The sequence below is a fragment of the Hyperolius riggenbachi genome, chromosome 1 (genome assembly GCF_040937935.1).
Source record: "Hyperolius riggenbachi isolate aHypRig1 chromosome 1, aHypRig1.pri, whole genome shotgun sequence".
Taxonomy (NCBI): Eukaryota; Metazoa; Chordata; class Amphibia; order Anura; family Hyperoliidae; genus Hyperolius; species Hyperolius riggenbachi.
The window spans coordinates 92,009,245-92,034,983 of NC_090646.1; the positions used below are offsets into that span (position 1 = coordinate 92,009,245).

General features: G+C 44.8%; 1 protein-coding gene across 1 annotated transcript in view; it reads left to right on the forward strand.

The window, feature by feature from the left end:
• Window positions 1–25,739, forward strand: part of ABLIM2 (actin binding LIM protein family member 2) — a 226,009-nt gene that overhangs the window by 199,110 nt on the left and 1,160 nt on the right. The gene's annotated exons all lie outside the window — the stretch shown is intronic.

A 25,739-nucleotide genomic window follows, 5' to 3' on the forward strand; every position in this document is an offset into this window, starting at 1 on the left:
GGCTTTTTGTGGCAGATATTTGTTATTAGTAATTACCTTATTTTGTATGCATTTTAAAAGGAAAATAAGGAAAAAAGTAAAAATATAAAATGTATCCACTTTCATACATTATAGACAAGACAAGACAAATAACATTTATATCGCGCTTTTCTCCTGGCGGACTCAAAGCGCCAGAGCTGCAGCCACAATAACGCACTCTATAGGCAGTAGCAGTGTTAGGGAGACTTGCCAAAGGTCTCCTACTGAATAGGTGCTGGCTTACTGAACAGGCAGAGCCAAGATTCGAACTCTGGTCTCCTGCGTCAGAGTCCTGCGTCAGAGGCAGAGCCCTTAATCATTACACCATCCAGCTTTAATGTTAACAGTTATACAGTTAACTGTTAAACAGTTATATTGTACATTAAACCCACACATTTTATTTGTTTATCCCTCCTGTTTAGTTAGGCAGTTCATTTGTTTTGATAATGTATTAGATGTAACAATTAAGTAATGTATACAATCTGCTACTGTCTGCTCCTGGAATGTGTAAGCAAAGTTCAGGAGAAGCACCAAAAAATAGTAGAGTTCAGGGGTGCCTCGGTCAAGGCCTCAGTGCTCATAGAGACCTGCAGCAATCCACAAACAAGTAGGACCGGCACCACTCCAAAAGTAGTATTAAAGCTCTTTTATTCGGTCGAAAATGGCTTAGCAATGACAGACGCTGTTTCGGGCCATGCCCTTTCTCAAACTGCATTAGCCTAAACAAACACCAGTGAACATGTCCTTAATAGAGACACTGAAGAAAGAATAAATCTCGATTCAGAGCTTATATTCAGCAGGGGCATGTGTGCCCCTGCTAAAACGCCGCTATCCCACGGCTAAATGGGGGTCCCTTACCTCCCAAATCCCCCCTGCAAAATCCACAACCAACTTGGTCGTAGATTTTGCTGCTGTTGAGGCAGGGCTAATGGCTGCAGCCCTGCCTCTCAGCGCCGTCTATCAGCGGCGCATCGCCGCCTCTCCCCCGCCCCTCTCAGCGAAGGGAGACTGAGAGGGGCGGGGGAGAGGCGGAGATACGCGCTGATAGATGCGCATGGAGGCAGGGCAGCGGCCATTAGCCCTGCCTCACCAGGAAGAGATCCCCGGGACTCCACGAGGGGATTTGGGAGGTAAGGGACCCCCGTTTAGCCGCGAGATAGCAGCGTTTTAGCAAGCTCTGAAGCGAGTTTTATTCTCGCTTCAGAGTCTCTTTAAATATCCCACCCCCAATAAAAACACCAATCGGTGTCCTACTGGGCGGAGTGTATGAGGCGGACCTGATGGGGAACAGTTAACACTATATGCAACAGAGGACATCAAAGTATTTACCTGTCTCCTGTGAAATAACGCCATACGGATATGTGGAAGGATCTGCTCCTGGAATGTGTATTTTACACTTGTTTACTAATTGACTCTGCCATTGAATTCCCTGTGAGGAGGAGAGGGGTTTGCTGTCATTATTTTACAACTCTGTAGTGATGTTATCAGGTCAGAGATAAATAAACAGTGTTATCTAAGATTTTTTAAGAAGGAGAGTGCAGATACTTATTTTTAAGTCATAGGGACAGCAAGTGGTTAAAAAACCCGCCACAGTTTTCAGCGTCGCAATGTGTGTAAGCGTATTTTAGAAATACGCTTCCCCGCACGTCATCGATTGCCCAACAGGAAGTGAGCATCACTTCCTGTTGGCCAAATACCAGACTGGGATTACTGCATAATAATGCCCTTAAGGCATGTTTTTGTCGGTGCGGTGCGTGGCCCGCGCCGCTGCCACCGAATTGCAGTGTGAAGCCGGCCTTATAGTATATAAATTGGATGGATAAGGTTGGATCATTAGTGGCCACCTAGATGAGAAATTAAGTAAAATGTCTGAAAGTTCAAAAAAACGTGTTTGGCTGAGTCCAGTTAGCAATAAAGTCTTGTGCTGAAATAATCCAAACTGGCAATCTGGCTAGTGTCCTGCTGGCCTGTCCATTGATGGAATTTGACAACCAATGATTGAAAAAACATACAAAACACGGGTGCCCAACTGGGACGTGTTACGGAAACCTTTATTACTAAGTGGTTTTGTGTCCAGTCATTCTGGAAATGTCCTAGAATGGATATCAGACTGAGCCCAATGATCTTTACAAAGATGGGCCACCTAGTAGATTCCTAACCCCTGAAATATAAAAAAAATATGGATATTATGGATTTGATGGTGACTGGAAGTTCATCTTCCTCTTTGAAAAGCCAGCTATGTGATAAGGATTTCTTTGAACCTAGCAGAGTTCTAGAGGTGTTAAAGTGAACCGAGCACCTTTTTTATCATTCAGGACATTTCTATAGCACATGAAAAATGCATGCCGACAATCTGTTTCATGATTAAAATAAACTTTCATTTTACCTTGTATTTTACATTCAAAGTAGATTAATTAGCCTGTTTCAGTGGGGCTGCCCGGCCGTCCTCGGCCGCAGAGCTTTCAGGATCCTAATTGTTTTATTGGGCTAATTACCAAGAGGTAAACAATGCTATTAGACAACAAAGGGGGTTAGTAATTAGGACTGTTTCTTCAAAGACCTAGTGTGTGTCAATGTGTCAAGATAGCATCTCTGACTTCTGTAAATAAGGAATGTGAGAAGGGGAGGGGGGAACATGGCAGCTTCTATGCCAGGAGATATTCAATTGAAAGAGAATGTGCTAAGTTCCCTTTAAAACCCCTTCAGTTTGTAGACTGACAGGCTGGCACAGCTTGATCTTAATGATTCCTGCCATAGCCAATCTCAGATTTATGGTTACTTAACCTGGCAGGGGGTGCTGTGCTTCCGGACTGTCAGCTTTGGTACTTGTGACTCTGTGATTGAAATATGTTTGAAAAATCGAAATGGGGCTTGCACTCTTTTGCAGGTAGGCACTAGTCTGTTTTTAAGTAGCGCTGCTCATTTCCTTGCTATGTACTAATTTAATTCGTTTTTGGTCAGCTGCTCCCACTTAACCTGCTGAGCGGTCTGGACGAGCTCAGCTCGTCCAACACCGCCAGAGGCTGCCGCTCAGGCCCTGCTGGGCCGATTTCCACCAAATAAAAAGCAGCACACGCAGCCGGCACTTTGCCAGCCGCGTGTGCTGCCTGATCGCCGCTGCAGCGCGGCGATCCGCCGCGTGCAGCGGCGAAAGAGGGTCCCCCCAGCCGCCCGAGCCCAGCGTAGCCGGAACAAACAGTTCCGGCCAGCGCTAAGGGCTGGATCGGAGGCGGCTGACGTCAGGACGTCGGCTGACGTCCATGACGTCACTCCGCTCGTCGCCATGGCGACGAGGGAAGCGAAACACGGAGGGCCGCTCATTGCGGCCTTCCGTGTTATTCCTTGCCGCCGGAGGCGATCGGAAGATCGCCTCCGGAGCGCCCTCTAGTGGGCTTTCATGCAGCCAACTTTCAGTTGGCTGCATGAAATAGTTTTTTTTTAATTTAAAGAAAACCCTCCCGCAGCCACCCTGGCGATTTAATCAGAACGCCAGGGTGGTTAACAGCCATGCTTTTGGTGTATATGCAGAGCTTCTGTTTGGGTTCAAGGTGCGTTTGTAGTACCTGGGGGGGCTCAGCGCATCTCTGATTGGAGGCCATTCGGAGGCGGCCTGGTGTTGCGCTGATCCACCTTTTGCGCAATTTTCGATTTTTCAATTTTATTTGGTAGCGCACCCAGGCTATGCATATACATAGGTTAGGATTTAGTTAGTGTTAGGCCCCTCCCATGGAGGATTGACTTCTTTGCAGTGGGAGGGACGAGTACTTAATAGGTTGCATGCAAGCTGTTACAGGAAACTAACATCCTCCAGTGGTAGACAGGTCATGTGTATGCTCGGTGTGTATTATATCCCACAAGTGGGGCTTGCACTCTTTTGCAGGTAGGCACTAGTCTGTTTTTAAGTAGCGCTGCTCATTTCCTTGCTATGTACTATTGAAATATGTTTGCCAGCTCACAAGATTAATTTTCGCCAGCCCTGGTGCTGTGTAATTTGTGCATGAGATGTGACGCATTTGTGACTTTGCAAAAGTGTCACAGGGTGTTTGTCACATTGGTGGCAGCGATGGGATAGTACGACGGGATCGGTGGGTTTGAAATAATACTGGCCAAAATCCTTGTAATATAAACAATCAGTTAAGCAACGTTGCTGCACCAACGGACTTGGTGTGCAGGGACCACCCCTGGGGCCTGATTCACAAAGCGGTGATAACTCAGTTATCACGCCTAAAAGACTTTCGGCATGATAAGCTTTGCACCGCTGAGTTAGCACCGATTTGTGCTCTTTATCGCGTGCAAAGTCCCGCGCGCAAAGTTTTGCACGCGCAATCGCGCAACTCCGCGCGCAGCGCCCATAGGGTTTAATGGGCGCATCGCGCGCGCTGCACCGTGCGCCACTCGAGAATCCGCGCGAGTTTCTTCTTATCATGCCTAAACTGAGTTTAGGGTGTGACGCGACTAGTCTTTATGCGAACGTTGTAGGCACGATTTTGATTGGTTATGACCAATGCGTACTTATGTACGGGTGTGATGCGTAGAAGTCTTTTGGCGGACGCTGTCGGCAGAATGATTTATTCAATGCGTACTATGTTACGTTTCCGCGTAGTCTTCAAGCGGACGTTATAGCTTTGCAAGTGATTGGTTGTGCAGCCCATGATACGGTAATTTCCTCCCTTTAGCTAGATAAGTAACAAGTGAGACATTAAAGGCTGTTTTTAAACATTTTGAATGTGAATTTATGTCAGAATTGAAAACCAAAATGGATTTTAATTGGAATTAATACACTAGATGCGACCTTAGCTTTACTGACCATTCTCTCGCCTAGTCCTTTGTACAGCTGCCATCTGATCTAATGTGTATAACCTTAGCCTGTTACCGACTCCGATTCTGCCTAGCCCTCTGTACTGCAGCCATCTGATCTAACATGTATGACCTTAGCCTGTTACCGACTCCATCTCTGCCTAGCCCTTTGTATTGCAGCCATCTGATCTAATGTGTATGACCCTAGCTTGTTACCGACTTCGATTCTGCCTAGCCCTCTGTACTGCAGCAATCTGATCTAACGTGTATGACCTTAGCCTGTTACCGACTCCGATTCTGCCTAGCCCTTTGTACTGCAACCATCTGATCTAACGTGTATGACCCTAGCCTGTTACCGACTCCGATTCTGCCTAGCTCACCGTACTGCAATCAGGTGATATTGTGTATTGGTCCACATAGCACCTAGCGTGATAGATATTTTCATTTTTTTATGTTACAGTATTATTGCTAGTCTAGTGTGGGAGGGGGTGGAGGGCACAGATTTCATAAAAATATTTGCTTTACAATAGCTTTAAATCGATAAATCTGCAACCTTGCTGAGTTTTGAATAATAGTATCTTGCAAAAGTGAGTACACCTCTCATATTTTTATAAATATTTTATTATATCTTTTCATGCGACAACACTGAAGATACTGTATTACATTTTGGTACAATGTAAAGTAGTCAGTATACTGCTTGTATAACTATAAATTTGCTGCCCCATCAAAATAACACCCAGCTAATGTCTAAACCTCTGGCAAAAAAGTGAGTACACCGCTGAATGAAGAATGTCGAAATTGTGCCCAAAGTGTTAAAAGTATTTTCTGTGCTCATAATTATTTTCCAGCTCTGCCTTAAAGGACCTCTGTCGCAAAAATCGTATAATGTAAAATACAAGTGAACATATATAAATAAAAAGTAAGTTTCTTCCAGAGTAAAATTAGCTATAAATTACTTTTTTCCTATGTTGCTGTCACTTACAGTAAGTAGTAGAAATCTGACATTACTGATTTTGGACTAGCCCATCTTCTCATGGGGGGGGGGGGGGGAGTTCTCAAGGTTTTCTTTACTTTTAAAAGCACTTAGTGAATGGCAGTTGCTCTGTCCAACTGCCAAAAAGTGTGCAGCGAGCAGGGAAGCTGGCCAGCATCTTGGTATAAATCTTTTTCAGGGAGTGTCTTTATAAAGAATAAAGGCCATGCTGTGAATCCCCCACGAAGAGATGGACTAACCCAAAATCTGTCGGTAATGTCAGATTTTTACTACCTACTGTAAGTGACAGCAACATAGGAGAGAAGTAACTTATGGCTCATTTTACTCTCAAAGAATTGTACTTCTTATTTGTATGTGTTTTAAATATTAAGATTTTCGCAACAGTTCCTCTTTAATGCTCTTGGGCATGGAGTTCACTAGAGCTTCACAGGTTACCCGACTGCCCAGCAAACTCATGGTGAACCAGAACTCATTGGAGTGTGTAAGGTAGAGGCCTGCGCTGGTCTAATTTTTCAGACCTGCACCTGTGGCCCCGCTCCCCGCACCCTACACCCAACCTGCTTTCTGGTAAATCTGGTACTTGACCCACACCCGCAGATCCACTACTGACACCCGACCTGCAACCTAATTAAAATCAAAACGGGTACCCAAACCTGACCTGCATTTTGGGTACCTGACCTAATGCCCTGTGCGGGTCTAATTTTTCAGACCAGCAGCCCTGCTACCCGCACCCAATCCACAACCCGCTTTCTGGTGAATCTGGTACCCAACCCACTACCCACAACCCGATTAAACTCGAAACACGTACCCGACCCGCATTTAGGGTAGCCCACAGGTACTCGACCCGCTGCAGGCCTCTAGTGTAAAAGGACTAGAAAGCCTTCTTACTAAAATGTTAAGCAAAACAAAAGTTTGCCTTCTGAAAACAGGAAGGAATTTGCGGTAATTCAGGTTGGAGGGAGCATATGATGTCTATAATCCTAACATTTGTGTAGCGCTTTTCTGCTGTTAGACTCAAAGCGCTCAAGAGCTGCATCCACTAAGGGTGCGCTGAAGGGTCCACCCTGCAGCGTTTGTCTTGCCCAAGGACTTCTTACTGAATAGGTACTGACCCTAGCCAGGATTCGAACCCTGGTCACCCATGTCGAAGGTAAAGCCTTAAAGGGACCCTGAGCAGTGGATTAAAATGAAATTGGTACTTACCTGGAGCTTCCTCCAGCCCACTGTAGGCCGCAAGGTCCCCCGGCATCCTCCTGGCTCCTCCCTAGCTCCCACTGGCGGCTCCTTTACCAGCGACTTTCTAACGGAGTGTCGGCCCAACACTTCCTGGACCGGGATGCTCAGCGTCATCACGCTGGCCGATACGCGTCATCATGGTGGCCGGCATGACAGTCCTGCGTATGCGCAGTTCAGAGTTACAAAACTGCGCGTGTGCAGGACTGTCATGCCGGCCGCTGTGATGACGCGGAGTTTCCCGAAAGTGTTGGGCCGACAATCCACCTGAAAGTCGCCGGTAAAGGAGCCATCAGCGGGACCCGGAGAGGATCCAGGAGGACTCTGGGTGACCTCGCGGCCTACGGTGGGTTGGAGTAAGCCCCAGGTAAGTACCAATTTCATTTTGATCCACTGCTCTGGGTCCCTTTAACCAGTACATTATCCATGATGCATCATGGGAGACATCATATTCTCACTCCAACCTGAATTATTGCAAATTCCTTCTGTTTTAAGAAGGCAAGCTTTTGTTTTGCTATACCACAACAGTGATAGTAGATTAGCCCGGCAGACAGAAGAGTTCCTGTATTGTGTATTTAGCTGTTTGGCTGGAGCTGCTGTTTATGTGAGGCGCTTGGTGGAGGAGGCTGCATTTGTTTTGGACTGATAAGAGACCCTTGGAAGCCCTTCTTAGCAGGACTTGTAGCTTCTGAACCATCTTCAGCCGCAGCACTGCTTATTTAGCATTAATTCTGATGAGATTGTCCTGGGCCAGGTGTGGATGTGGCTTTGGTTGTTTAGACGAGATCAGAAGCTTCAAAGATGTCCCGGGGTCCAGGGGGTGGGGACAGCCAGCTGAAAAATAAATCCATCAGCCATGGAGCCATGTGTGTCCGTGAGGTAATGTGAATGCTAGATCAGGGTGTGTGAGGGGATTTTCATAATACAAAACACCTGTATCATTAGCAGAGTCTTTGAGGGTCAGTCCACTCGGGACGGTGTTTCAGTGTAGTCATATATTAGAAGGTTAGGTTAGGTTCACATGTGTGTGTGGAGTAATCCCACGCTACAATGTGGGCATTAAGCAGTTCACACCCTGCACATTATTATTAATATTACGATTAGAATTGATTATTATTGATTGATATAGCCCCGGCATCTTCCATGACCCTGTACAGCAGAATACAAGGTATAAGATTACCATATAAACAATGCAAACAACACAGCAGTTAACAGTACAAGATGATGGTGGATTACAGCTACTGCAGTGAACAAATCAACTGCAGGTCTTCACATATGGGTGGAAGATATCGAATCTGCTGATTTCGGTGCGCGGCTCTGAGAGCCGCGCGCCGAAACTGGGCGCCGTCATAGCAGCAATGCTATAATGCGCACCCCGCGTAGCGGTAATTCGGGGCTCTGGCGGCTGCCAGACCCCAAATTACATCTCCCTCCGAGTTGTGACAGCTCGGAGGGGGAATAGTATTTAACGCCGCCTCTGAGTTTAGCAGCCGCAGTGAGAGCCGTCATTCGGCTCTCCCCGCGCTGAACTGAGCGGCACCGATATGACATGCACCCGGAAGATATGTATGCACATAACAAAACATTACAAAATGGAAAAATAGCCCTGGCCAATCGGCCTCACTTGCTGATGCTGTGTTTGAAAAATATGGCCTGGTACAACATGGGGATGTGAACCAGTACATACAATTGTACAAGCCCAGGTGCAGTAATGCAGTGTGTAGTAACGTGCATAGGGCTTCATTCACTAAAATGGGCTAACTCATATCACGGCCACGCTAGCGTTTTTGCACGCGTTTTCACATGCAAAAGCAAATTTTTGTGCGCAATCATGCATTTGCACTAGAAAATTTGAGATTGCGCACGAAAGCGCGGACATGATATGAGTTATCACGGTTTAGTGAATCAAGCCCATAGTGTGAACTTACCCTTAAAGGATACCCCAAGTGACATGTGACATGATGAGACAGACATGTGTATGTACAGTGCCTAGCACACAAATAACTAGGCTGGGTTCCTTTTTGTCTTTCTCTGCCTGAAAGAGTTAAATATCAGGTATGTACCGGTAAGTGGCTGACTCAGTCCTGACTCAGACAGGAAGTGACTACAGTGTGACCCTCACTGATAAGAAATTCTCCTTTTTATCTCTTTCTTGCTCTCAAAAGCCATTTTCTGCTAGGAAAGTGTTTTATAGTTGGAATTTCTTATCAGTGAGGGTCACATTGTAGTTACTTCCTGTCTGAGTCAGGACTGAGTCAGCCATTCCTTACTGATATTTAACTCTTTCAGGCAGAGAAAGAAAAAAAAACGAACACAGCCTAGTTATTTGTGTGCTAGGCACTGTACATACACATGTCTATCTCATCATGTCACATGTCACTTCGGGTATCCTTTAAACTACGTACTCACGTTGCGATTTTGCTAACTATTTTTCCCGCCACCCACGATTTTTTGTACGAGCGATAGTTTCCACAATCTCTCAACGTGGGTACCTGTGCGCGATTAGGCAAACAACGCTTTGCAATGCATGGCGATAACGACTATTATGATACATCAGATCTTTAAAATTCCCAACTATTCCTTTTCTTTCCCTAAGGCCCCGCTCACTCTTGAATTTGCATGTGTAGGATTGCGATTTTGCATTTGTCGCAGATCTGGTGTATTTCAATGCTATCCCTTTAAATCTGCATTTTTTCCGGGCGTTTTGCATTTTTTCTGTTTTATAAATTGTTGCGATTTGAATTTATTGTAAGCCAATGGAAACGCAGAAAAATCACATTTGTTTTGCGAAAATCCCATCTGATTTAAATTACCTTCATTGGTATGGGTGTGTGAAGTTGGCCCCCCTACAATCAGCACAAATAAAAATTCTAGCATGTTTGGTTAGTGCTATGTTTGTGCCCATTTGTGCCACAAAAAAGATTTGGGCTGCTTTTGTTTTGAAGTTAATGGCAATTATTTGTTTCCAGACAATGACATCACCCAGCCCCCCTACAACAGGGCATGAACATGAAAATGGTGTGGTTGGTTAGCGCTGGGTTTGTGCCTGTTTGTGCTGCAAAAATCACTGTTCTACCTGTTATTGTTTTCAAGATATTAAAGGTTTTTTTATAAAGGTCAAAAGTTCACCCAACCCCCCCTACCACAGCGCATGGACATGAAAGGGGAATAGTTGGTTAGCGCTGGGTTTGTGCCCATTTGTTCTGCAAAAATCACCATTACATCTGTTATAGTTTGAGATATTAAAGATTTTCATAAAGGTCAAAAGTTCACCCAGCTTCATTCACTTCACTATTGAGATGTTTCTTCACTTCACTATTGAGATGTTTCTGTTTTTTGTGAACTTTTGACCTTTATAAAAAAAATCTTTAATATCTCGAAAACGATAACACTTAGAACAGTGATTTTTGCAGCACAAACTGGCACAAACCCAGCGCTAACCAACCATAACACTTTTGTGTCCATGCGCTGTTGTAGGGGAGCTGGGTAAACGTTTGACCTTTGAAAAATTCTTTATTATCTCAAACGATAACAGGTAGAACAATGATTTTTGCAGCACAAACGGGCACAAACCCAGCGCTAACCAACCACACCATTTTCATGCCCATGCGCTGTTGTAGGGGGGCTGGGTGATGTCATCTTCCGGAAAAAAATAATTGCTATTAACTCCAAGACTAAAGCAGCACAATTTTTTATTTTTGAAGGTGTGTACCAGGCTTAAAGGGAACTTGAACTGAGTAAAATTATTTAAAATAAACACATGATGTAGCTGCAAATGAATATTACATACTTACCTCGCCATCAGTTCCTCTAAGAAGCTCACCATTTTCTTCTTACAGTGATCCCTTCCAGTTCTGACAATATTTTGTCAGACCGGAATTATACCAGTTGCTGTCAGTTATATATCAGCTGCTGTCAGTTACAACTGAATGTGCAAGGAAATGTCCATGTTTCCCTATGGCTCAAGTGGGCGATATAACAGTTTAACAGTGTGCTAACCAGGAAGCTGTTAGGGGGTAATGGCCATTTTCAAAATGGAGGACAGAGAATTCCATTGATCACAGTGGACAAATGGGACGCAGGAGAGGAGAAAGAGATTGATGAGCAGACTACATGGGAGGTAAGTATGACACGTTTATGTTTATTTTGACTATTTTCAGTTCAAGTTCCTTTTTAAGATCTTTGTCTAAATGTGTGGTGGCATTGGAGTGGATTTTGCATTTTATCAGTTATTACAGTTAATATTTAAGCTTTAAACAGTTCTGCCATTATAAAATATGAAGGACATTTATTATGTACTGTATTCTTCAGTTAAAGGACCACTATCACAAAATACCATAGAATTTAAAAATTCATGTTTATACATACAATGGGCTCGATTCACAAAGCGGTGCTAACCCAGTTAGAGACTTTAGGCATGATAACCATTGCACCACGCCGGTGAACAGCCAGTTTAGGTGTGATAAGTTTAGGCGTGATAAGTTTAGGTGTGATAAGTTTAGGCATGCTAAGTTTAGATAAGTTTAGTTCGCTTGCAAAGTCCCGAACGCAAAGCAGCGCCATTAAACTTTATGCGAAGTGCACCAGACTTTGCTAGCGCAAAACTTTTGATGAGCTGTGTACTGCGGTGCTAACCCAGTTGGTGCTTAAACTTATCACTCCTAAACTTATCACACCTAAACTTATCATGCCTAAACTTATCACACCTAAACTTATCACACCTAAACTTATCATGCCTAAACTGAGTTTAGGCATGATAAAGGGCTTTTCACCAGCGTGCTAACTGTTAGCACCGCTTTGTGAATCAGGCCCTTTAGCCTTTAAACTTACGATTTAAACTAACCGCTAGGTGGAGGTGCTTTGAAAGCTGCTTTGCGTGCGGGACTTTGCGCGCGATCTAAACTTATCTAAACTTATCATACCTAAACTTATTATGCCTAAACTTATCATGCCTAAACTGAGTTTAGGCATGATAAAAATGGTTATCACGCCTAAAGTCTTTAACTGGGTTATCACCGCTTTGTGAATCGAGCCCAAAGAGTACTATTGTTAACATCAAACATGCTCCCTCAAACCAAGATGTTTCGCTCTGTGAATGGGGCTTCATCGTGGAAAGTGCAAATGCATGAGGTAGTGACAAACAATTCATTAATCATATAGCATACATAGCTTATTGCTCAAGTGTGCAAATTATGTACACCCTTGCTCAATCGGACTGTGTTTTCCAGGTTTTGGACTAGTCCGTCTACTCATGAGTGAGTCTCAGGATTTTCTTTCTTTTTTAAAACGCCTACTGGACAGCAGTTGCTCAGTCCATCTGCACAATAGTATTCAGATGGGTAGGGAGACTGGCCAGCATCCTTGCATAGATCCTTTCCAGGAAGTGATTTTGTAAAGAATGAAATAAATACTGTGAAACCCCTATGAGGAGATGGGCTAGTCCAAAACTTGTCAGATCTCTCAGATATTCTAAATGACAGCATCATTGAAAAAAAAAATGTGCAGTGCATTTTACTCTGTGAGAAACTTATTACATATAAGTATGTGTACACATGTATTTAATATTTAATATTTTTTTGCCATAGTGGTTCCTTAAGGCTGCTTCCACACAGAGACGTTACAGGCGCACGTTAGTGCAGCCTGTAACGCTCCCCCAACGTACAGCAATGTAACACAAGTAGGCTGTTCACACTGCCCACGTTGCGTTACATGTAACGCTGCACGTTCTCCCGAAAGTGCAGCATGCTACGGCGTTACAACGGCTTAAGCCGCGTTAGACTGTTTGCACATGCTCAGTCATGTTGGGGAGGAGCGGAGAGCGGCCAGGTACATGGCTAATTAATATTCACTGCACGTTGTGATGTGCAGTGTTTACTTCCTGGTGCGGCCGCTCTGTGCGGCAATTGGCTGGCGGGACCACGTGATGCCGCATGCGTCCAAGAGTACGCATCACGGCATCACAGACGCCAGAGTGAGCTGCACAACGCGGCTCACTCTGACGTCCACATCGAAGAGCACCAGGCCTTGCGTTAGGTGCACATTATGCGACCTTAATGTAGCACCTAACGCAATGTCTTGGTGTGCAAGTAGCCTTATACTATTATAAAGCTCAGTATTTGTGTCTTCACAGGATGCAGGGACTATACGCCAGACTTTTGTTTTAGAGGAAATACAGACCATATGATGTGGTTACTTTAGTTATGATCTCACCGCAGCAGCATTCCCCGCATATTAATATATTTTAAATGTTGACTGAGTTTTCCATATTGCCAACAAGCAGTGTCAGAATCCTCCTACACTGACTCTCCATGCAGTGCAGACAATGGCACGCCTGGCAACAATGCCCCACAGCCAGCTTTGTCTTTATACACATCTAGCTTTGTCATGGACCTGCCTGAGGCTGGGTGCACACTTAGCATTACGGAAAACACTGCGTTTTTGCTGCTAATGGAAGTCTATGGGCCACAGAAAAAAAACACATATATAAAACTCATATGCGTTTTTGATGCGCGCGTTTTTAAAAACGCAGGTTTTGTTGCGTAATGTTCAGAAACGCGGCAAAAATGCACATAATGGAAGTCAATGGGAACGCAATGGTATGCGTTTTCCATGTGCTTTTATATGCATTTTTTCCCTTAAAAATTTGTTTTGTGATGTATTTCCGCTTCCTGTTGTCTTCTTAGTTATTTGCATAAATGGAAATAGAAAAACGCATACAAAACGCACAGGCGTTTTGTATATGCAAACCACAAAACGCTTGAAGAACGTATCTGCGGTAGAAAATGCAAAAAACGCAGTAAAAATGCATCAAAAGTGCACAAAAACGCACACAACATCAAATGAAAACATGACATAAAACGCAGCATTTCATGTTATGTTATGTGTGCACCCAGCCTTACTGAGGTTCTTCAGAAAACACCAGAAAACATATCTGCAAGGCTGCCTAGATCAGCGCTAGGTAGACTATGGCCCGCAGGCCGTATCCGGCCACAGTGCTGTTAATCCGGGCCACCTCTGGGGGGATGGGGGATCCTTTCCTCCCTCCCCCTCCATGCAGTTGCCAGCGGGCGATAAGAGTGGGTTAACACTCACCTAATCCTCACTTACAGGGTCACGCCTCCATGGCAACAGGGCATCACGTGATGCGACCATCAGGATGTGCTGGCATGTCACGTGACATCCTGTGACCATGGAGACCCAACACTGGAAGCGGAGATTAGGTGAGTGTTCATCCACTCATAGCGCTGATTCGCCGGCTCGCAACTTTGCAGGGGGGGTTCAAAAGAAAGGAATGTGGTCCACAACCGGCAGCCCAGTCCACATAAACTTTGCCCAGGGCTGGCCTAGATGGATGCCCAGGGCCTGGTAAATGCCCACTTCCTCCCCTGATGCGTTCCTCAATCGTTTCCATACCATAAATGTCAGGGGGCAACCAAGTAGAGCATCAGTGGGCTCACTTGTTTAGGGCCCCACTGCACCTTAATCCATCTATGGATCCAGCAAGCCAGGAATGGTGTTCTTTAACCACTTAAGCCATCAGTCGTGTTTCACTTTATGCATCCGAGCAATTTTCACCTCCCGTTCAGTCGCCTATAACTTTATCACTACTTACCACAATGAACTGATCTATATCTTGTTTTTTCCACCACCAATTAGGCTTTCTTTGGGTGGTACATTTTGCTAAGAGCCACTTTACTGTAAATGCATTTTAACAGGAAAAATAAGAAAAAAACGGAAAACATTCATTATTTCTCAGTTTTCGGCCATTATAGTTTTAAAATAATACATGACTCCATAATTAAAACCCATGTATTGTATTTGCCTAATAGTCCCTGGTATTACACCGTTTAAATTATGTCCCTATCACAATGTATGGCGACAATATTTTATTTGGAAAGATGAGTTTGTTTACATTATGTCACTCTAAGTGTAACATGTACGCTTAGAGGGACGCAGGGGGGCGTAAGAGGCAGAAAGAGCGAGGCTTCCGATAGAAGCCGTCGCTTTTTCTGCCGGGGAAAGGGATTAATAATCGGGCACCATGTCCTGATTCATTGATCCCTGGACTAACGAACCGCGGCCCGGTCGCACGCGGGAGCGCACATGCGGCCTTTTGGACGTATACTATAAGTCCAAAAGGCTTAAATAGTTAAAGGACCACTATCGTGAAAAAAAGTAGGCAGTTAAAATTTGACAGAACTGACAGGTTTTTGGCCAGTCCATCTCCTTATGGGGGATTCTCAGGGTTATTTGTTGTCAACAGCATTTCCTGAACGGCAGTTGCAAAGTCTAACTGACAAAATAGTGTGCAAGTAAGTCAGGAGGCTGGCTGGTATCTTACTATCTTGGCAGTTAAACTGCTGTTCAGGAAAAGCCGCTGAAAACAAAGAAAACCTTAAGAATCCCCCATGAGGAGATGGACTGGCCCAAAACCTGTCGGTTCTGTCAGATTTTAATTGCCTACTTTTTTCAACGATAGAGGTCCTTTAAATGACTGATTTCTAATATGTGTTAGTATGCAGCCCTCACCAAACCACAGTATTTTGGAAAATTTAAAATACTTACCTAAGGAAATTTTCCTTTCCTGGTGCAATTCCATGGCAGCATACTATGGGGTTACAGGCCCGCCCCTTAACCCCATTGGACATATTAACTATAAAATGATTGATGAAGCATAGACCACCATTCTTGTAACTATCGTCCTCCCATCTGGGTGGGTTCGCATGCTGCCATGGAATTGCACCAGGAAAGGAAAATTTCCTTAGGTAAGTATTTTAAATTTTCCAAATTCCCTGGTGCTTCCATGGCAGCATACTATGGGATTTAACTATCCACAAATCTCAGAGGGAGGGATAAACATAGTATTCATTAAGCAATAGTAGCAGTAGTAATAATTGAACGACCCACAGACACTGTAGAAAGAACAGACGGGTCAACCCTATAGTGGTCAATGAATGTATTGCTCGATTTCCAGCCCGCGGCTTTGCAGATGGAGGCTAAAGAGACTCCCGCCATTGCAGCCCAGGAAGATGCTATACCCCTGGTCGAATGGGCCGCGGTATGGAGAGGAGGAGGTAGACCTTTGGCATTATAAGCATTACATATAGTTTTTTGAATCCATGTGGCAATAGTCCTCGTAGTGGCCTCTCTACCCTTCCTGTAACCCACTGGAACTAGTAAAAGGCGTTGAGAAAGTCTGAACGGTTGAGACAACTTCAAGTATTGTTTCAGTATTGAAACTATGTCCAGTGGATGAGGTGTAGCAGGATCCTCATGATTAAAGAAAGCTGGTAGAGTCCACTCATTATCAAGGTGAAAAACAGTGACCACTTTGGGAAGGAATTCCAGAACTGGTCGTAAAACTACCCTATCGTGATAGAACACAATGTACGGGTCAGAGGCCCCCAAAGCATTTAGCTCCGAGACTCTTCTTGCCGACGTGATTGCTAATAAGAAAGCTAATTTGTACGTTAAATTAGTAAAGGAACAGTCTTGCAATGGACAAAAAGGGGCAGAGCTCAGAAAGTCCAACACTATCGGCAGATCCCACTTTGGGAAGAAATTTCTTCTGGGTGGTTTTAGTTTTAAAGCGGCTTTTAGAAACTGCCTGACCACTGGATTAATCGCCCATCTCTGTCCTGAAAGAGAGGAGAGAGCTGTGACCTGTCCTCTCAGGGTATTGTAACTTAGGCCCATCTGTAGACCCGCCTGGAGAAAGTCCAAAACATTAGACACTGAAGCTGATACGGGATCAAAATTAGATTTTGCAGCATATTCCACAAATTTCTTCCACACTTTTTTGTACACTAAGTTAGTCGATGGTTTCCTTGCTTTAAGAAGAGTGTCGACTACTGCCTGCGAGCATCCTAGGTTTGCAAACCTCTGCCCTTCAACATCCAGGCTGCTAGATGAAGTTTGCCTGGATCCGGGTGAAGAAACTGTCCCTGTGTTAGCAAGGTGGGAGAGTTCTTGAGAAACAGCGGCTGTGAATGGGCTAACTGTAACAGAAGCGGAAACCACAGTCTGTTTGGCCAATAAGGTAAAACTGCCAGTACCGTTGCCTTCTCCACCATGGTCTTGCGCAGAAAGCGAAATATCAAGGGAACCGGCGGGAAAGCATATAGCAGAACCGGTGGCCATGGTTGGGACAATGCATCTACTGCGAGGGCTGTTGGTGACGGAAAGCGGGAGAAAAACTGATGCACTTTCTTGTTGTATGTTGAGGCAAAAAGGTCCAGTTGTGGCTTCCCAAAAACTTGACATATTAGCCGAAAAGTTTTCTGATTGAGGGACCATTCGTTGTTGTCTATTACATTCCTTGATAGGAAATCCGCTTTGGTGTTGAGATGACCAGGAATGTGAACTGCCTTGAGAAGCGATAAATTTTGCTCCGCCCAATTCAACAGTAGAGTTGCTTCTTGAGAAAGAATTTGACTGTGTGTTCCACCTTGATGTTGGATATATGCTACTGTGGTTGAATTGTCCGTTCTTATACAAACTGACTTCCCCTGAAGATAGTGACTGAATGCGTCGAGGCCTAGACGGGCTGCTCTCAATTCTAAGAAGTTTGAATTTTTTACGACAGGCTGACATGGCCACTGAGCCTGCACTATTCGATTCTGGCACCATGCACCCCAACCGAAGAGACTGGCGTCTGTGGTGACATACACCCACTCCACTGGAAGAAGTGAAAAGCCCCTTTGTAGGTGATCTATACATGTCCACCACAGAAGTGACATCTTCATTTGCGGCAGAATCCTTATCGATTGATGCATATCCTTTTTGTTCCACTGAAGTAGAAAAGGAAGTTGGAATCCTCTCATATGAGCATGTGCCCAGCGCACCATCGGGATTGTTGCAGACAGTGTCCCTAAGAGTTGAAGGCATTGTTTGGCCGAGAAGTGTACTGCTGTACGAGCTTTCTGAACCCATTGGAGAATTGAAGGAATCTTCGTTGTAGGAAGAGATACAGTGTTGTCGATTGTGTTGAAATATGCTCCCAGATAAACCATGGTACGGGTAGGTGATAACTGACTTTTCTGAGCATTGATTATCCAACCTAAACTTTGCAGGAATAGTAGGGCTGATTCTGTGTCCGACAACAGCTTCTCCCTGGATGTTGATATTATGAGAATGTCGTCCAGGTAGTGAAATATGCGGATCCCATTCTGTCTGAGAAGAGCTATTGGAGCTTGAAGCACCTTGGAGAATGTCCTTGGAGAGGTTGATAGACCGAAGGGGAGTGCCACAAACTGTAGATGAAGATCTTGAAGAACAAATCTCAGGTACCGAGAAAACTGAGGGTGTATTGGAATATGAAAGTAGGCGTCCCTTAGATCTATAGAGGTCATGAAATCGTTTGGTTGAATAGAAAGAATTATCGATTGGAGAGACTCCATTTTGAATCTGGGAAGAAGAATGTGTTTGTTTAATCTCTTCAGGTCTATTACCGGCCTCCAATCCCCGGACTTTTTGGCAACTAAAAAGAGAGGTGAATAGACGCCTTTGCCTTTCTGTGAGGTCGGGACCTCCTGAACTGCGTTCTGTTGCAACAATAGCTTTATGTACTGAAGAAGACATGATCTCTTTTCTTTTGAAACAGGAAGGTGAGTTGGAATGAAGATGTTTCCCGGGGTAGACTTGAACTCCCACCTGTGACCGTGGGTTATGGTCGACAAGACCCATGGGTTTGAGATCTTGTCCGCCCACACTCGAGCGAAGGAAGTTAGCCTCGCGCCAACAGGCGGAGTGTGGGCGGACAAGGCCTCAAAAAGATTTTCCCTGAGCCTGACGACCCGTCGAAGCAGGTTTTGCAGATTTTGGTACCGATGACTGAGTCCCCTGCCATCTCCTCTGGTATTCCTTCCCAGGTTTATACGATTTAATATTTCTGAATTTCTGAAACTGTGATTTTTGTGTAAAGCGTTGCTTTCTTGCTCTTCTGTCCTGGGGAATGTCACCTGATCTTCCTCCAGTCTTCCTGGAGATTGCTGAGTCCAGCTTTTCCCCAAAGAGATTCTTTCCATTAAAGGGAATCTTCACCCATGTTTGCTTTGAGGTTGAGTCAGCATTCCATGACCGTAACCAGAGAGCCCTCCTGGTAGTTACTGTACCCAACATTGCCCTCGAGGAGGCTCGGACCCCATCTATGGCCGCTTCTCCAACAAAGTCCGCAGCTATTTTGAGATCTTCCAATGCTGACACTATTTGTTCTACTTCAGCTCCTGACTTAACCGCTTCCTCTATATTGTTAGTCCAAACTTTCATTGCTCGCGACAAAGAGGTAAGGGCAATCGATGTCTTACAGGCAGCTCCTGCATTTAAATAAGTTTTTCTGAGGTCGTTTTCCATTTTACGATCCAAAGGTTCCTTAAATGGGACGAGTCATCTAAAGGAAGAGTCACGTGTTTAGCTAAGTTGGCCACTGAAGCATCTACTGATGGAGCGGACAGTAAGGAATGGCCATCAGAGTCTTTTAACGGATAAAGTTTCGCCCATCTATTGGCAAAGGATGTCTTCCCTTCTACCTTCTTCCACTCTTCCTCCATAATTCCTTTAATCTCCTTCATGAGGGGAAACGCAGGTCCCACCTTGGCTAATTGCGGATAGTATTTCCCTATCTCCATGGATTCATCATCTGGGTCAGTCCACTGTATTGAGTCTTTTATCGCTTTAATTAGCGGTTCAACTAACGAGTATTGGAAGGCAATGGGTTCTTCAGAATCTGAATTAGATTCTTCTGACACTTGAACGTCTATTGGGCATGACCCGGTTGCCTCAGCCGCATGAGAAGTTGACGGATTTTAAAGGTATCCCCAAACTGGATCCTGACGTATTGGTCGGCATTTGGGCAGATATCTCTTCTCTCACTGCTTGCCTGATTAACTGCAATACTCTAGATGAGTCTTCTGCGGGATTAGTAGTGTTTTCCTGCAAACATCGTTCACACACTATTTTCCCCGTCATTGCTCTCCTGCCACACATCCAGCAATCAGAAGCGCGTGGTTTAGGTGGAGACTGTCTCCTCGGAGGAGAGGGCGAACGACTCCTGGATCTTGACCTTGATCTGTAATAAGGCTGTGGCGTCGTTCGTCGTGACTTTGATTGACTTTTTCTGGAAGTAGAATGATATGAAGAGCTTGATTGGTAGTTTCCTGATGCCTCCTTGGAACGTTGTCCACTCGATGTCTTAGGTCTAGAAGGGCTGAGAGGAATACTAATTAGTATTCAATAAAGCCATTGACCCTCCTTTTTTTTTTTTTTTACAACAGGTAGCTTCATCATACCTACGATCATTTTTCCGATCTTTCGTGCCCCCCATCAGGGAAGTTGTTTGCTGCAAATGCATAAAGAGAAAATAGGTAAGAATTAGAAATAAAGAAGAGTAGAAACACTTTCCCCCTCCTTTTTTTTTTTTTTTTTTAAAACAGAAATTACTGTTATAATAAAACTGCAATTACCTATAATAGACTTATAATAGGGTGACCAGATGCAGCACAGCAGGTCAATATCCCCGAAAAGGCGATGCCTGGAAGGCCTTCCAGCAACCACAGGCGGGAGCTTTAAGAAAAGCAACCTTCCAGGCCGAGTGCGGGCGTTTAAATAGTAGTGGAGCGTCCGAGCATGCTCAGACGCTCCCTGCCCACACACAAGATGGCCGCCGCTACCCGCAGAAGGGCGGAAGGGGCGGAACAGAGGATGGAGAGAAAAGCCTCCAACATCTCGCGCGCCCGCGCGCGCGAGGACGCCATAGCGTACCTCTCCACCCTCCGAGCGGCGTCCCCCGACAGCCCAGCCGCCCCGTTCCTCCTCGCGTTCTGCCACAGCAAGCGACCATCCTCCGCCGCCGGAGCCCATCCGGCAGAACCGTCTCCACTACAGGCACACCAAAGGAGATGAGTACAGCAAGAAAGAGGAAGGAAAGGTAAAGCCAAGATTCTTTATGCGCAGCGTGGCACCTTATAACTTGTCTCCTAACAAGTGTAGAAACCCGGGATCGGAGCCGGCCCTCACTGAAGTGCATTTAGCACTTACTGGAGTCCTCCACAGGGAAAGGGATAAACCCTGCGGGCTAGCTAAGTAAGCAACAAATATGTCCATAGGAAAGGGAGGACAAAGAAAAAAGAATGGTGGTCTATGCTTCATCAATCATTTTATAGTTAATATGTCCAATGGGGTTAAGGGGCGGGCCTGTAACCCCATAGTATGCTGCCATGGAAGCACCAGGGAAAACAAAGGTTGCTTAAAGAGGAACTGTCGCAAAAATCTTAAAATTTAAAAAACATACAGATAAGAAGTACATTTCTTCCAGGGTAAAATGAGCCATAAATCACTTTTCTCATATGTTGCTCTCACTTACAGTAGGTAGTAGAAATCTGACATTACTGACAGGTTTTGGGCTAGTCCATCTCTTCATAGGGAATTCTCTGCATGGCCTTTATTCTTTATAAAGATATTCCCTCAAAATTATTAATACAAAGATGCTGTCCAGCCTCCTTGCTCGCTGCACACTTTTTTTGGCAGTTGGACGGAGCAACTGCTATTCACTAAGTGCTTTTAAAAATAAAGAACCCCCCCCCCCCCCCCCATGAGAAGATGGGCTAGTCCAAAATCTGTTGGTAATATCAGATTTCTACTACTTACTGTAATTGACAGCAAAATAGGAGATAAGTAATGTATGGCTAATTTTACTCTGGAAGAAACGTACTTCTTATTTGTATGTGTTTACATGTATTTTACATTTTAAGATTTTCGTGACAGAGGTCCTTTAAAGATAAGTGAAAGTATGTTTTTTTGCCTGCCCTACACCTGAAGCACGATTAGCAACACACCTTCGCTAAAGTCCCATTGCTCAGGCATTCCCGCTTGGAAACATCCAAGGGATAAGACTTCCTGTCACATTTTAACTCATAATAGCTTAGAGACAGGAATGAACTGTTTAGTGTCAGAACAGAACAGGAGTGCCAGATGCAGGTTATGTCATGTTCAGATATGCAGAAAGCAAAATGGCCGCCCCCATAACATACAGACAATAACTACAACAAAAACATTTGTAAAACGTTTTTTTCTCCCATAGGACCAAAAGCACATAGACGTGATGTGTTACAGGGTAAAAAGTTCTGTGGTCATAAATGCCATACTGAACAGGTCGCTTTTCAGTTTTGATTTAAACGCCTCCAGGGTTGGAGCTGTCTTGATTAAGCTTGGCAAGGTGATTCAAAGGGTAAGGGCAGCATGACAGAGGGCTGTGGCTCCAAAGGGTTTGAGCTGGACTCTGGAGGTGATCACGTTATAAGATCCTAATGATCTGAGTTTGTGGGAGGTGTGATGCAGTTGTGACAAATCCTTCAGGTATCTGTTGCCTAGATCAGTGTTTCTCAACATTTTATTAGTTTGTACCCCTTTGAAAACTCTATACTTACCAAGAACCACCTAGCATAGTAAACATTATCACAAGTACCCCTTGACAAATATATATTTAATCGTAGTACATGATAATTGGTTGTAAATCATTTCCAAACATTTACTATTTCTTTTAATTAGCTAAAACACCTAATTTGGCGTTGTTTAAATAAGATTTATCATTTTCTAAAACTCTAAATTTGTTATACTTGGTTAAGTATATCAAGCCTGAGTACCCCCTGGAACCATTAGAAGTACCCCCTAGGGTACGCGTACCACACGTTGAGAACCTAGAAGAGATTTGAATGGATGCAAACACAAGAGGATTATTTTATAGGATTGCATTGCAATGGAATTATATTGTCTGTTGCAAGGGATGCTGTGTGAAAGGAGCCTTATTGTTCTCGTGAATAATCATTCCTTATCAGCCTGCCACTTGCTCTTATTTTCCAGACATGACAAATCCTATATGATAATATGCCTGTGTCTCTGCATCCCCTGTCCCTGTGTCCGTGTGTTTGCGCTACTGCGCATGTGTAGCACGGACAGGCGTTGGGACATGCGCAGGTATGCGCACTGACATCCGGCGGTGGCAGCGGTCACAGGGGCGAGAGGGGTGGGGAGGGGGGTTGTGAGGGAGACCTAGAGCCTGTTATATTAACAGGCTTAGGTCTAATAGTTACTTAAAACATGCCTTCATGCTACCACAGCCAAGAGATATTATTTAAAGAGGCACTGAAGCGAAAAAAATTATGATATCATGAATTGGTTGTGTAGTAGGGGTAATTACTAGAACATTGGTAGCAAAAAAATATTCTCATATTTTTATTTTCAAGTATACAGCTTTTTTATAACATTGCATCATTCTCTAATATGTGCAATTTACACACTACTCAGCATTCTAAATGTTTTTACAGAACAGGCAGTGAACTTTTGACCTGTCTTGAACTGTTCTCTGCAGAAGAAAAACACAATACAGTGGAGATAACCTAATCAGAAGTCAGAGCTCTCCATGACTTTCAAAGTTGCAGAGCTCAATGGCAATTTGCATAGATAACAACTGAAGTTTCTTAACTCTTCCTGTACTGGAAACAAACATTAGACTTATGTCTCTGCTCCTAATGCTTTATTTCTTAGCTGTACTACGCAACCAATTAATTATAATCATAATTTTTTTTTTCGCTTCAGTGTCTCTTTAATGAATTCCCTGGCTAAATGTTTGCAGACACAGTTACCTTTTTCCCTCAGGTGCTCACTCAGACCAGTTTACTTTTGTATCTGCACAGCAGACACATATGAGGCTGCAGCATAATGTTTTTGTAATCCTTTTTAATGTATATTACCTGCCGAAGGATTCTTATCTTCTGTAATTATACAATAGTTTGCTTACACTTTAAATTAAAATCCTGGATCAATTTATATGTCATGTGTTTGATTCAAAATAAATATCAAGTAGGGTGTATACTTTATCCATACACATATCCAATTTTTATTGGTCAGTGATTGGCCAATTTTACCACTCACATGATTATCCCTATTTACCATCCCTATTTACCACCTCCAAGGAGGGTAGCATGGAGCACTGGATAAGCAGTAGAAGGAGGGTAGCATCGAGCACTGGATAAGCAGTAGGAGGGGGATAGCATAGAGCACTGGATAAGTAGTTTGGGGGGGGGGGGGGTAGCATGGAGCACTGAATAAGCAATGGGGAGGGGGGATAGCTTGGAGCACTGGATAAGCAGTAGGAGGGGATAGCATAAAGCACTGGATAAGCAGTAGGAGGGGATAGCATGGAGCACTGGATAAGCAGTAGGAGGGGATAGCATGGAGCACTGGATAAGCAGTAGGATGGGATAGCATAGAGCACTGGATAACCAGTAGGAGGAGGGTAGCATGGAGCACGGGATAAGCAGTAGGAGGAGGGTAGCATGGAGCACTGGATAAGCAGTAGGAGGGAGATAGCATGGAGCACTGGATAAGCAGTAGGAGGAGGGTAGCATGGAGCACTGGATAAGCAGTAGGAGGAGGGTAGCATGGAGCACTGGATAAGCAGTAGGAGGGGATAGCATGGAGCACTGGATAAGCAGTAGGAGGGGATAGCATGGAGCACTGGATAAGCAGTAGGAGGGGATAGCATGGAGCACTGGATAAGCAGTAGGAGGGGGATAGCATGGTGCACTGGATAAGCAGTAGAAGGGGATAGCATGGAGCACTGGATAAGCAGTTGGAGGGGGATAGCATGGAGCACTGGATAAGCAGTAGGAGGGGGATGGCATGAAGCACTGGATAAGCAGTAGGAGGGGATAGCATGGAGCACTGGATGAGCAGTAGGAGGGGGATGGCATGAAGCACTGGATAAGTAGTTTGGGGGGGGGGGGGTAGCATGGAGCACTGAATAAGCAGTTAGGAGGGGGGGTAGCTTGGAGCACTGGATAAGCAGTAGGAGGGGATAGCATGAAGCACTGGATAATCAGTAGGAGGGGATAGCATGGAGCACTGGATGAGCAGTAGGAGGGGGATAGCATGGAGCACTGGATAAGCAGTAGGAGGGGATAGCATGGAGCACTGGATTAGCAGTAGGAGGGGGATAGCATGGAGCACTGGATAAGCAGTAGGAGGAGGGTAGCATAGAGCACTGGATAAGCAGTAGGAGGAGGGTAGCATGAAGCACTGTATAAGCAGTAGGAGGGAGATAGCATGAAGCACTGGATAAGCAGTAGGAGGGAGATAGCATGGAGCACTGGATAAGCAGTAGGAGGGAGATAGCATGGAGTACTGGATAAGCAGTAGGAGGGAGATAGCATGGAGCACTGGATAAGCAGTAGGAGGAGGGTAGCATGGAGCACTGGATTAGCAGTAGGAGGACTGTAGCATGGAGCACTGAATAAGCAGTAGGAGGAGGATAGCATGGAGCACTGGATAACCAGTAGGAGGAGGGTAGCATGAAGCACTGGATAAGCAGTAGGAGGGAGATAGCATGAAGCACTGGATAAGCAGTAGGAGGGAGATAGCATGGAGCACTGGATAAGCAGTAGGAGGGAGATAGCATGGAGTACTGGATAAGCAGTAGGAGGGAGATAGCATGGAGCACTGGATAAGCAGTAGGAGGAGGGTAGCATGGAGCACTGGATAAGCAGTAGGAGGGGGATAGCATGGAGCACTGGATAAGCAATAGGAGGCAGGAGGAGGATAGCATGGAACACTGGATAAGCAGTAGGAGGGGGATAGCATAGAACACTGAACAAGCAGTAGGAGGGGGTACAATGGAGCGTTGAATAAGCAGTAGGAGGGGGGT